Source organism: Equus asinus, chromosome 2 (genome assembly GCF_041296235.1).
Source record: "Equus asinus isolate D_3611 breed Donkey chromosome 2, EquAss-T2T_v2, whole genome shotgun sequence".
NCBI classification, from domain to species: Eukaryota; Metazoa; Chordata; class Mammalia; order Perissodactyla; family Equidae; genus Equus; species Equus asinus.
The window spans coordinates 83,131,057-83,145,606 of NC_091791.1; positions in this window are offsets into that span (position 1 = coordinate 83,131,057).

The following is a 14,550-nucleotide window of genomic DNA, read 5'->3' on the forward strand; positions in this document are numbered from 1 at the left end:
TCTACCTTCCCTGTGTTGGTGTTATCTTCAGGCATGCTTCTCTAGTGACTCTAAGATGGCTGACACACTTCCTCATTCACATCCAAGAGGAAAGAGAGCAGAGCATCCCTTCTGGAACAGGGGAAAAGGCACACCAAGCTTCTCTCTGATTGGTCAATCCTGACATCATCATGTGGCCAAGGGACAAGCCTGCTCCGACTGGGTTAGGTCTACCCATACCCTAACCAACCCCAGGGCAAGAGGATGGCATTGCCCTGACTGGCATCTAGGTAGGGGTCTTCCCTGGAGTCAGGGGTAGGATCGATCCCAGCAAAATGAGTGACTGCTACACAGTGGCTGAGGGGTGGACTGGATGCTGGGAGATAACCTCAGAGCAGTCCCAGCCTGGGGGGGTCACAGGCAACAGTACTAATCTCAAGAGAGGACAGCTATCCGGAAGGAGGAGTCCTCCCCACTTGGATGTCAGGGCAGAGTCAGGCCAGCAGGAGGGGCGAGGTGGTGACTGGCAGCCTGCGAGATGTGTGCTGGCTTCAGACTTCCTTGTTCCTGATCTGTTTGCCCCTCTGCCATGGAGGGCGTGATCACCAGGACTGAACTCATGGCAGCCAGCTTTGCAACTGTTAAGGCACGGGAAGGCTGTGGGATGCCACTGGGAGCCACTCGAAGCTGAGGAGAGTGACTCACACTGTTCTGATTGGGATGGCTTGGCAGGGACGAGGAACGCAGGAGGAAGGTGGCTTGAAGACGTCTTGGGACAACCCAGGTGAGGGGGTTGTCTCTGAGATTCTGATCTGTAATTTGTTTTTATTAAAAAAAGAAAAAAACTGAAGTGGCAGGACTTCTATCTTAACACGCTATAAAATGCCTCCCTCAGCCCTCCCTCTGTCTGCGCCACCTCCCTCTCCACCATGCTGCCATTGCAGTTACTGGCACAGGCATGTCACACAGAATGCCAGGGAGGGAGAACACACCCTCGCTGAAAAGTACACTGACTCTTCTTGCACATTTTCTCTGTATACAGGGTGGGGGGATCACGTGCTGGTCAGCCCAGCTTGGCCGCGTACACTTGGCATTCCCATCAGTCACTGGGCCAGGATCTCCCACTGTTTGAGCAGACACATGTCAACGTTGTGCTGAAGGAACCAGCATACCATGCTGGACCTGAGACTATAGGAGAAAAAAGCAGCTTTTCTATCGTCTGATTATCATTCTGGCCTGGGAAGAGAGGCATTTGGGGCAAAAAACGTTGCTGGCATTAAATAAGGGTGCTACTACACAAACAGGCATGTCATTCTAAGTTATGCAGACGAGAAATGACTCTACAGAATACTAACACAGTACTTTGGTTTGCAAAGCCTTTTGCTTCGCTCAAGTCATTTAATCCTCATAATGGCCTACAAAACAAAAGTGTTAGAAACCTTTTTACAGAACAGAAAACTGAGGCAAAGAAAAGTCAAGAGACTTGCTTAAAGTTACACGCTTCCTAAGTGAAGCCTCTATTTAAATCCAGACTTCTGACTCTAAATCTTGTCTTCTTTTTATCACTGTTTTTCAGTATTTACAAGCAACACTTTTGGGGGTCCTATCAGTACAGGGAATATTAGTTAAGATGTGACACTATTAGGATTTGCCATCATACAAATCCTGCCAGCCCTTCATTTACCCACCAGTTTCTTCTCGTTTTTCATGCTTAGTTTGCTAATGTAGGAGTCACGTGTACCTGTTGTCTTTATTCTCCCGGTGTAATCAGGAAAACGAGCCAGAAGAGCTGAAATGATTAGCTTGGGATCATTAGAAGAGGAAAGAATTTATATTCACAGTGACTGTATTTCTAGTCCATTGATTAGGCAATTTTCCTTTTATGAATCAATTGTGGTGATTGCTATGCCAAATAAGATGTGGAATTGTTATCACAAAGACAACATAAATTATTAGTTTTAAAATACATACTGTCTATGCATGGAGTTGAATAGCCTATAGAATATTTCTTATCTTCTCTTCCTGATTTCTACTAGGTTTTCTCAAGGGGCACTCTTATAGATACTTTTTAGGCCCTGAGCTAACATCTGTTGCCAGTCTTCCTCTTTTTGCTTGAGGAAGATTGTCTTAAGCTAACATCCATGCCAGTCTTCCTCTATTTTGTATGTGGGGCACTGCCACAGCATGGCTTCATAAGCAGTGTGTAGGTCTGCTGGTTGCGAACCCTGGGCACGTGCACGTGCGTGAGTGCACGAACTTAACTACACACCACCAGGCTGGCCCCCCCTTGCAGGTTCTTTAGCTCTGTTGTGGCATGTAGCAGTGTGATCGAACAACACGCAGTGTCTGATGTGTGACATTATTAACTTCCATTCGGAGCCCCATTGTAGATGTGGGGTGGTGGTCAAAGTCAACACAGAGTGCTTTAGGGGAAGTATCAATGACTGCGCATACCTTGACTCTGCAGCTCCAATCCAGAAGGCAAGGTGATTTTTAGAAATATGTGTAATCACCTTTGGAGATTCTAATAACAAATGCACCAACAATTTCATTTCTTATTAATAGGTTAAATTTTTTCTTAGAGTATGCAGAGGTCATTTCATACATTGCAATTTCACACTGATTCATCTCGCTGGATTGCCTCTTGCTGTAGCAAATATGGTAATGTCCAACAATTGTAATTAATAATCATGGAACTTTATTTCATAAGAGGATATTTTCAAAGCCAAATAATCACTCTTAAGAGGACGCTGGAAGATTGAATAGGGCAGAATAGAGGTGGAAGAAAGATGAGAAAACAGAGAAAAACAAAGCAATGGCTAAAGTGCTGAGGGGACTAAATATTGAAAGGCGGGTGTTTAGGCATTAAGAACAAAGGAGGAGGCATTTGGCTTAAATACTGTGAGATTTTATGGATTCTAGATACCAGAAGTTTCATGAATTAATTCATCTGACAAACGTTTATTGTATGCATCCTATACATTAAGGCACTGAGGATTGTAGATTATTAGAATTTTTTAAAGGTCTAGCAGTCTTGTAGCCTACAGAAAAAGGACTGGACCACAAGAGAGAGAGACTTGATGACCACGAAGGAAGAGGACAAAGAAAACGCAGAAAGGAGAGGAATAAACAGCAGTAGCCAATGCAAACAAAATCCCCATTGCAAACTCTAATTTTTCCCAAATGAAATATGTCTAATATTTCTTAACTAACACGTTCCTAATTTTCCTTAGCAAAGACCAGTCAATCATAACCATAAGCATATTACACAATTTCTGTAAGTTCTTCCCTCCAACAGGTTCTATGATGAGGTAAATAAGATTTAGAGCTTGTTCTCAAAGAACTCAGAATCTATTTGGAAATTTCAAGCTAGCGCACAGTAGATTACGGATCGGATCTAAGAGCATTTAAGCAGCTGCAGAGCAGCCTGATCTGCACTTTGGGTGCTTAGTTCAAAGAAAGGAGTGGGCCAAGCAAGAGAAGAAGGAAAAAGGGAGGTTTCATGGAGAAAGTGGACTCGAGTGAGGCCTATGAGGAGGCACACCAGAGGGGAGACAAGGGGACGACTTTGGGGGGAGCAGAAATTAGTGTCGTCTATTTTGGAACCAAGAAGAAGAATTTGTGACTCCGTACCTGAAGGATAATTACTGGGTGGTAATGGGAAATGAAGTTTGACTAAATAGGGTAAGATGGGACTTCCACGGGCCCAGAAACTCATGCACAGGGAGGCGCCTGGAATCCAGGAGGGGTCTGTGATGACAGCGGTGTGTGAGGAAGCCAGCCCTGGCAGAGGCATTGATAACAAATGGAACAGGGGGTGCGATGAGTTAAGGCTGCTGACAGCCCATTAGATTACATACTCCCGTTTCAAGGAACTGGACCAGGATGGCTGCAGAGAAGGAGCTAGCAGACGAGACGTTTCAAAGAAGGAGTTGATAAGGCTTGGAGACTGATCTGATTTAGGGCATGGATGGGAAGGGGACATGGAAGAAGACTCCAAGACTGCCAATATGGTTCATTTATGCAAACGAGAGCAGGATGTATCTGGTCAGAAGATGATAAATGCCTAGATAAGTGAAGAAAAATGACTAGCTGCTGAGCTGGGACACGCCTCAGGGGGAAAAGAAGAACTTTTGCCCTCCTCTGCAACCCCCAGGGTTAGGCAAGGATGGCAGTAGCTGATGCAAAATCACGTCAGACAGGAAATGGGCCAGGCTGCCCAGGTGCCAGGTAGGGCTGAGCAGACTGGGGCCAAGGTGTTCTGGGTGCTCAGGAGACATACTCGGTTGTTCACCCCAAGGACGTTTGGAATTTGTGCCGCGCAAGTACCGCTGTTCATTCGTTCCTTCACTGACTCCCATTCAGTATGCGCGACTCGGTGACGTGTACTAGGCACTGCGCCAGGTGCCACGGCAAAAAGGAGCAAGACATTGTCCAGGCCCTCAGGAAGCTCTCAGTCTACCAGAGAAGGCATAAACAGATTTTCAGAACTGAAACGGGAGCAAGAAATCTGAGGAAAGCATCTGAAATAGCCAGTTAGGGGATTTGCTCAAGGATGCTGTGGTGAATTGGGCTGGAAGAGGGTAGAGATTCCAGAGCTCTTTCTCTTCCTTCAGGAATTCTTGGCAGGAGCAGAGGGCGGCGTGATTTAGGGTTAGAAGTTTGTGTCTCAAAGTTCAACATCTAAGAGTCGAGGTCTGGAGTCATAGTGGCTTGAGGAAGTTGGCCAGAGTGGCCCCCGGGAGGCCAAGATGCAGAGTGCATGCTTTTGAAATCGGAGGACCAAATTAAGCAAATGAAAACAGGCTTGCTTTTTATCTTTACCAATTAGAGTACTTTTAGGTACTGTTTCGTGGGTGTGCACAAATGTCATGAAATGCAGATTTTCTTTTCATCAATTTATGGCCGAGATAGAGAGTAAGCTCAGATCTCACCTCCAAGGCCACGAGCTCCAGGCCCAGGCAGCATTCTTGGTGTACCGTGCACGGAATAGAGGCCAGCTCTTGCAGCAATTCTGCTTCCCGCCGACAGCAGGCTGGTGCATGTGTGGAGAAGGCGAGGAAGGCCCGGCACATGGAAACCTTTTCCTTGTGGTGGAAACTTGAATTGAATAGGCTGTTCAGATGTTCCCGGGAACTTACAGCATGGAAAGAAGCCAGGAGCCAGCAGCCCTCTCCTCCAGGGCCACTTCTGAGGTCTGTATGAGACTGTGACCTTTCATCCCTGAGGCTTCTTTGATTTTACTCCCCAGAGATATTCCTGTGTCCTAGATGCCTTGCGCTAGGCTTAGGGTGAGAGGTGTAGGAAAGGAAGGAAGTTTAACAAAGTCAGTAATAGCCTGGCTTTTGACATCAAAAAGTCTGGCTTCAAATTCAGCCTCCAAGATGTATTATGCAAGTAGCTATGTAATCTTGGACAAGTTATTGTCTAAAGCTCTGTTCCCTTATGTAGACTGGTCCTAAGAATAGCACCAGTCTCTTAGGGAGTTGTGCATATTGAATGAGATACCCCACGTAAAGTGCTCAGTACTGCGTCTGCTACCTAGTACGTGCTTGATGTGAGGTCCTTGCTATCAACTGTGGCTGTACTCATGTTCTGTGTCAGTGTGAGGACCAAACAGTGCTGCCCCAACCCTTCTTTGCTTCTCTTCCTTGGCAACCCCATTCAAATGCCAGCTACTGAAATACTAAACCTCGTTAGTAGCTAGAATCATCTCTGGGGCACCTCCACAGCACAGCATGGACCCTAATCTGACCCCCACTGTTTTGTTTTCCTGCTAATTTTCTGGTTAATCCAACAATTCGAACAAGAGCGTTATCCCGGCCCACCCTCCCCCCACCCCACCCCATCCCACCCACCGGAAGATGGACATGCAGGCAGCTGGGGAGGTGGGGTCATGGCAGCCCAGAGGTAAATCCTGCCCAGAAAACCCTGTAGGAGAGCTCACAAAACAAAGAGGCTCTTTGCCAAAGGAGATTTTATTTTGCAGTTTCCAAAAGGTAAGGGAACCCTTCCAACAATTTTTTTTTTTTGCTTACAGGCTCAGGATTTAAACATAGGACACTGAATGGCCAGAACCTTGGCCCACCCCTGAGTGCCCGGGGCATGTTGCCAGCACCAGGAGTTAGAGTTTCTGCCCAGTAGGCTTGTAACCTGAACTTTCTTTTTCTAAAATCCCAGTTCTTAGTAGCCAGCACACATTCTGAGCCACAAAATTCTGAGAATTATTGCACTTGTCAGCTGCTCAGTCACATGCCCTTCAGCTGGGTTCCTTCTACTGGTGTAACAGTACTTCTGTTAGAGCCTATGAATTTCACTGTCACACAAAAATTGGCATCTCTTATAATACCACCCAAGGCTTGCCATAATCACCTAGAAATATACCGTCAGCCTGTCATAATTAATCAATTTTCAGCATCCCTCAGGCTCTCCAAATACAATGACTGATAGCAAATTAATAGATACTGGGGATCATCCCATTTAACTTCATCAAAGAGCTGACCCCATGATAAAAATTTCGTTTAATTAGGATAATATCTCATATTTAAAGAGAGCCTCAAAGCAGAAAAGCCCACAGATTTTCTCTCTTAATTTTCAAAGCAGCACCATATGGCCCTTAGATCCGACTTGTAGTGAACAGGCATGTTTGTCCCCATTTCACAGATGAGAAGAGCTTGCTGTGAACTGACAAGTAAAGGGGTCACGGCAGGGTCAGGGGCTGGGGATATGAACCCAGAGCTGGGCATTCCTACTTCAATATGGACTTTATTTGCTTAACTTATGTCTATGAACCATCGGCAGCACAAAAATATACACGGGGATTTTTTTGAACACATATTTAATGAATCGGGTATCCTGTGCACATGGCAAGACTGTAAATAGATGTCAGTAGTGGAATGTTCGAGTGGACAAATATAGAACGTAACTTGTGCTCAGCAATGCCACTCTCCCCCACCGAGCCCCATGCTGGTATGTTCACTGGTCTGTTTGGAAGCTTTTTTCTCTCTTTTTTTTTTAGGTTCAGTTGCATGATAGTACAAAGAGCCTTGTGTTACGGTCTCAACACTACTATTTATACCCTGTGACCCATTAAGCACTGATTCCTTGGTTGGGGTTCTCCCAACATCTCGAGAAAAAAAAAAAGAGGGGAAAAAATAGCCTGACCGGAAAAAAAAAACGGGGGAGTTCTCATTTACAATACTTGAGTCAAGAATTTGGAAACATGACCCCGGCCAAAGGCTTCAGAGGCCTCGTATCAAATGTTGTTATTTTTGGGTGGCTTGAAAATAAGGCTGGTTGAGGAGTGGACAAGGTGCCCGAGTGGCTGTGGCAGGAAGCAGGAGGTGGGGGGGGGGGCGCTCTGTCAGGAGAGGGTCCTAGGGACAGCCCGGGCGGCCAGCTGCTGGGCTGGCCTCAGGCCTCACAAGAAGAACTGGCCACTTGGCCGGAGGAGAACTTCACCTTCCCTGGGTCAGCCGCCCTCCCCTTCAGAGGGATGTGAGATATCAACATTTCCAAAAGGCAACTTGGCGCTCTTTTCCTTGCAAATACCCCGGAAATGAACCTTCGTCAAGTTTAAACCCCCTCCTCCTCCAGGGGACTTATTTTTATTTAAATAGGCAGTATTTCCCATGAAAGGGAACTGCCTCCCCGTTTTGGGAAAGATGCCTGCTGGAGATATTTTCAAGCTCTGTCCGCAGTGGGTGAAAGGGAATCCTGGCTTAAGATATCAACCGTAATGGGCTCCTCCAGCCCCACAGAAGTGTGTCACCATCAGAACCGAGCAGCTGCCCATGTTTGGAAACAACTCACTCACCCTGCCCCAACGGGTCTCCCCTCCAACTCGGTCTGTCCCAGGGCACGCACAGCACATGCATGCAAACATATGCGCACATGCACACTTTCGCACACACATGCGAGCACACACACACCTGGCTCAGAGGCCAGATGGTTATCTGCTGTGTCACGGGCCTTTAGTACATATTTGACAATTATTCTGGGGAAGCTTGAGGGAGATGTGTGTGACAGTTCTCTGTGAAAATAACTAAGAAACATATTAAATAAACTTTCCTGAGCATAGGCTGGAGCGAGAGGCAGGAAGCCCAAACTCTATTCTTGCATTATTCACGTGCCCTCAGAGTTACCCTAGATGAAAAGATCTCTAAAATATTTAGACTCAATTCCTCTTGGTAAGAAAATCAATGTTTAACTGCCTAGGAAGCCTGTAAAATATAAGACTGTCTATTCTCGGCACAAGTGTCAGGTTTTTGTGCCTCCAACACAGCTTCTAACCCATCTGGCCACACGGGCCTCTGTACGCCCACCTGCTCGTCCCATAGAAATTCTATTTGTCTTTTAGTCTGCTTCAAATGTCACGTTCTTCATTCGGCTTTCCATGGGCCCCTCTATAAAGAGGGCACTGTCTCGTCTCTGAACGTGCAGTGTTTGAGCCAGACTGGATGGGTGAGGAGTCGTCAACCCACCAACAAGATGCTTGGTGAAAGCGTGCAGGTAGAGGGAACAATCGTTATGAGCCAGAGATGGTGTTACACGTCCTAGAAAGGGGAAAAAAGTGTTAGATGGGGTGAGAGGAAATGAAAGAAAGTGGTGAAAGATGGCTTGGAAAAGTAACAAACCTAAATTCTGGATGTTCTTGTAAGCCAAATTAAGGGTTTACTTTAATTTAAAGACAATGGTAAGCCGCAATTTTAAGTAGAAAGGTGAGTCTAAGTTGCTTGTGTCCAAAGTAATATAGTTAATGTTGTGACCCATAAGTGCGTAAATGAATATTTGCTGTCAGATAAGTATTGTGGAATGCTCCGACAACTCCCGCTACAGCGTTAGCTCCTGTTATATTTTTCCAATTGAAAGTTGTTGCCTGAATGTTTGTATGCCCGCAAATTCTTATGTTGAAGCTCTAATCCCCGACGTGATGGTATTTGGAGGTGGGGCCTTTGGAGCTGATTAGGTTTAGATGAGGTCATGAGGGTGAGGCCCCAGGGACGGGACTGGTGTCCCAGTGAGAAGAGGAAGAGAGACCAGAGCTTGCTCACTCTCTCCCTCTTTCGCTCTTTCCCGGACCGCCATGTGAGGACCCAGTGAGAAGGCAGCGCTCTGCAAGCCAGGAATTAAGCTCGCACCAGGAAAACGAATCTGCTGTCGCCTTGATCTTTCACTTTGCAGCCTCCAGAACTGTGAGAAATAACGTCTGTTGTTTAAGCTACCCTGTGGTATTTTGTTACAGCAGCCTGAACAGACTAATACATAAGCCATCCAAAATGTGTTAATATAAATAAAAGTGATTTTTCTGTCAAAATGTAATTCCTCATCAAAATAAGCCTAGTATGAGTGGATACAGACCTGAAGACTCGTGTGTTGCTCATTCTCTTGAAGGGGACCATTCTCATCTCTCTTTCATAGATTTCTTAGGCTCTTTTTTTTTTTTTTGGATTTTATTTTATTTTTTCCTTTTTCTCCCCAAAGCCCCCCAGTACATGGTTGTGTGTTTTTAGTTGTGGGTCCTTCTAGTTGTGGCATGTGGGACATCACCTCAGCATGGCTTGATGAGCGGTGCCATGTCCGCACCCAGGATCCAAACCAGCGAAACCCTGGGCTGCCGAAGCCGAGCACGTGAACTTAACCACTCAGCCACGGGGCCGGCCCCTGCTTAGGCTCTTTGTGTCAGCCTCCAGAACTTTCAGTAGAGGCCGGAATCTACAGTCTCTGGTGCAGAATCATCAAATATTTTTCAATACACCCTAGAAAAGATGTTATGGGCTTAAGATGAATTAATGTGAATTTAATCCACAACAATTTTCAGAAAGTAATATGCTCTTCCGCCTTCCTAATGTGAAGTATGGGTTTGGACTTACCATCGTGTGGGCTCACCAGTGTGGTATAGGTTGACGGAAGGCCGTATGCCTCCAGCAAGCAACACGGTTTGTCTTTATGGTGGTGCTAGGTGTCCTGCAATTATCTATCAACACAATTTTCAGGGGATTTTGTCTCTCTGCCCTGGATATTTTCTCTCGCATTCCAGATTGTTCAGTTTTCTTAGGAATTTTGTCTGGGACTTGACTCTTTTGACTGATTCTCGATGGTCTGTGTCTAGTTTGGAGAGTACAACTCCTAGATACAAGAGAGTCACACTTCATGAACTGTTTCTTCATAGACTATAAGAAAAAGAAACTCCCTGTTTTTATTCCCATCTAGAATAAGGGTACTTGAACTCTTTCTGCACATGCCAAAAAAATCATGAAGAATGTTGTAACATATAAAATATGATGTGGGTATATCCAGTTTCCTATGGAAGGAAGACTTCTACATCTTCAGCTGTGCCTCTCCCACCTAGTAATTTCTAATGCCAAGAGTTGGTTTACACTCAGTGTAACAGAAAGTCAGAGGACTGAAATGAAGAAAAGGTCATAGGTACTCTGTCTAACACCTCATAATGAGGAGATGTGCTCAGGGCTGTGTCTGGAGATTCTGGAAACTCAGGCAGGACCACACACCTAAGCCTCTGATTCCTAATTTGGACACTCCTGCCACTTCTTGATACCAATAAGGTCCGAAGCCACCCCCAAGGAATGCATAGCCTTGGTCAAAACTCCAAAATCCTTTTTTCTCCTGAAGCATCCTTTCTGAAACATCATATTGTCTTAAACTTAATTTATTTAGGTAGAGGGAAGGCCCACTCCAGCAAATAATAAAACTTCCCTCTCTAAAAAACCGAAAAAACAACTCTGCAATCCATAAGAACCCTTCTTTCAGTGGCATTGGAGGGGAGAGGTGGAGGTCACTGGATCTCCTGCCTCTTGTGCCCCTGGCACGTTCTAGTGTCCTTGAAGGCTGTGCCAACCATCTGCAGCTGGAGGAGACAAAGCAGAGGAAGCGATTTGGTTTTCTGAGCCTGAGGAGAAGGTATATCCTGCTCAGAAGCAGCCACCAGGATGACATCCCTGGAAAATGTGTTTGCTAAGCCCAGGACATCACCCTCTGTCATGTGGACGTGCTCAGCCCACACTACTGACCTCCTGACCACTCCTCCTCAGAAGCTCATATCCACTTCCTCTTCTTTCTACTCCTCGTCCCTGTCTGTCCCCTCCACAAAGCCTCCCAGAAGGGACTTTCCACTCCCACAGGCAATCACTGTCCTCGTGACTGTGACAGTCACATATACTTCCAGAAGGTATTTGTAAAATAAGCTAAAACAGTTCATGAATGCTAAGTAATAATGCCAACCTCTGTCTTATTGTAAGCACACTCATAAGAAATTAGGCTTGCCCTTGTAGAGTCTTACAGGCCAGTGCTCCTCAACCTTCAACTCGCCGACAAATCACCTGGGGAACCTGGATTTTAATTCAGATTCTGAGTCAGTAGGTCTAAGGTGGGGCCTGAGAGTCTGCATTTCCCACAAGCTTCCAGGCTATCCAAGGACCACCTTTTCAGGGGGAAGGTACAGATCTCAAGCTCCATGAGGGCCATGGCATATCTAATTTGACTTCATGTCCTCATGAAGAGGACATGCCACGGGAGCTGGCACACGGTGGGTTTTCAGCCGGAAGGAAGGGAGTAAGGGAGATGAGAAGAGAGAGAGGAGATTGTGAGTTTTCCATTGGGTAAGTCTTTCCTGTTCTTGACACTTACATTGAGTAACTCTTCCGTGTTCTTGATATTAAAAACCAAGACAAGCACAGATGAAGCGGATGTGTAACAGAGGCTAGTGGTGAGTTTTTTAAGCAGAGTTTCACCCCAGCTTCTCCTCATAGTTTCTTCCTAGCTATTGACAGATGTTCTCAAGGTATGCTTCTAATTTGGCACATCTCTGTCAGAATGCCACAGTTCTCTTAAAGGCTTGGGAGCTATGATGTGCCCAGAGGCACAGGTCACTGAAGAAAGGAGCTGTTCTGATCATAGGCTGCTTTTTTCTCAGTCTCACTGACCAAGTGGTGTGGCTCCGTCTCCCTGGGGAGCATTTGATGGACAGTATTTCCTTTACTGCAAACTTTTCTGTTGGCAGAGTTTGTACTAAAGCCTGAAGACCGCCAGTTGTTTTCAGCTCTGCTCCTCCTAACTTATAAGACAAATCTTAAAGTGTATGATTTCTAACATGCATCTTGCCAACAGCAAGCAGACTCTTGGAGAGCCTCCTCCCCAGGGTACCTTTCATCTTAGAGAATGCGCAGAAGGGCTTGTCAAAGAATGCTGGGGGAGATAGGCATGCCATGCGAATGATTAGGTGGTATGCCTGTTCAAATATCATATGAAATTATGCCAAAATTTATCATCGTTTTCAGAAAAAATGCATTCTAAGTAAATGTTTTTTTCAGTATGAAACTAACCTAATCCCATTTTAAAAACAGAAAAAAATCAATAAAAAGGGAAAATATCACTTGAATACATTGATACTCACTGTTAAACACAACTATTATTAGCATTTATTGTATTTTCTGTCTTTTTTCTGTGATTGTGTCTGTTTTCATGTACATACTAATTTCTACATAATTCTGACTGTGATATGTGTAATTTCATGTGGGACTTCTTTCACTTAACATCATATCTGTCAGAAGTATTTTTCATGTCATTAGAGCCTTCATCACCTTCATTTTCACTTCCTCCATAATATTCCATTGAATAGTTATGCTAACGTTTATTAACTCAGTTATTAACTCAGTTAAATACATAAGGCATTTAAGTTGTTTACAAGGTTTCACAAATATAATTGTGCTAAAAATGTAATTTAGCAAGTATCTATTTGCACATGGCATACAGTATGTTTAGATTGTCTACTGAGCTTGAAATTCATAACTGATATATTGATCCAGATATTTTTAAAGAGGTATATAACAGGTGACACAGTTAAAGCATTCAACAAAGGGTCTGTAGGAAGCGAACAGGGAGCACACATGGCCTGTGATCCTCTGCTGTGGAGAGAGGACGGGGGAAGCAGCAGGGGATGCTTGCAGAGGGATTTGGAGTCCCAGAGGCCAGGATGGAGGACCACTCACCCGGTCATCGCACTATGACCATGGTGAGTGACTTCCTTTCTTGCATCCCAGCCTCCTCGTCCAAATGTGGAATGGTGCCTACCTCAGAGGATTGCGGTGAGGGCTAATGAAATACACAAAGCACTTAGGAGGGTGCCTGTCCCTGTGTGACACTCAATAAAAGTTAGAAAACACTGTGGTGTCACCAACCAGAGAGGTGAGGGAGTTGGCCACTCCTATCATTCGCCTGGCCTGGGGCTCATATGCTGAACGTGTAGTTATTTAAAAGTTATAAGTCATGGGGCTGGCCTCGTGGCTTAGTGGTTAAGTTTGGTGTGCTCCACTTTGGTGGCCCGGGTTCTTGGGCTCTGATCCTGGGCGCAGACCTACACTACTCGTCAGCCATGCTGTGGAGGAGACCCACGTATAGAGTGAAGGAAGATGGGCACAGATGTTAGTTCAGGGCTAAAAAGTGATAAGTCAAGCTAACAGTCTTAAAAAAACTTGTTCTAGCCTTCCAGTTTGATATCCTTCACAACACAAAATAGAACAATATCTATAGAGCTATGGTTTTTCTATGACTACAGATTAGCAAAACATCAAAGAGAGAGGAATCTGATCATTTGTAAGCCTGTCTGGGATGTTGTTTGGCTAGCAATGTTTGGATAAGTGATAAGAATAAACACATAGAAATTCATAAATTATTATATATTTAATAAAATCATTTTCTTGCCTTCATTTCAGCAAAATCATTAATTATATCCTTATAATCAAGATTTTCACATAATCTGTGTTTTATTGCTAACAAAATCTAACAGATTAAAAATAAGTGTAATTATATTAAAATGTGCAAATTTGAATATATTTTCATCAGTATGTAAATTAATGTTAATGTAAGAAGGTAAAAATTTACTGATTTTAGATGTTTTCAAAAAAGTTATTTTTCCTTCTAAAATATTCAAAATTATCCATTTTAAGCAAAATGCAAAATACAAATTACTTAGTAAATATCAAAAGTTAAAATAAATTTATTTAAATAAATCTGAAGGTTTTTACATTTTCTAAAGACAATTACATCTTATTGCATATTTTTCTAAAAATAAAACTATTGCAAGTTTTACAAAGTCCATTTAGTTGCTAATGTCAAGAACTGGTTTTTTACATCAGATATGTTATATCTAGAACTATGTTTATACACGAAAGTAAGAGAAATACGAGTTATGTAATATTGCAAAATGCTAGCCAAAATGTATGCGCAACTGTTGCATATACTGCGTAATTTTTTAGTACCCCCGGAACCCTGAATTGGAATATGAAGAGAAACAAGAAAATGTGCTTTTGGCACTATGTATTGGGAAATAAGTCTTTTTAAAAATTTTTTATTGTGGTCCTATTAGCTTATAACATTGTGTAAATTTCACGTGTACATTATTATATTTCAGTTTCTTATAGACTGTGTTGTGTTCACCACCAATAGACTATTTTTTATCCGTCACCATACATATGCGCCCTTTAATCCCTTTCGCCTTCTCCCCAAGGGAAATAATTCTTCATTATTTGAGAATTTATTACATCCTTGCTATAC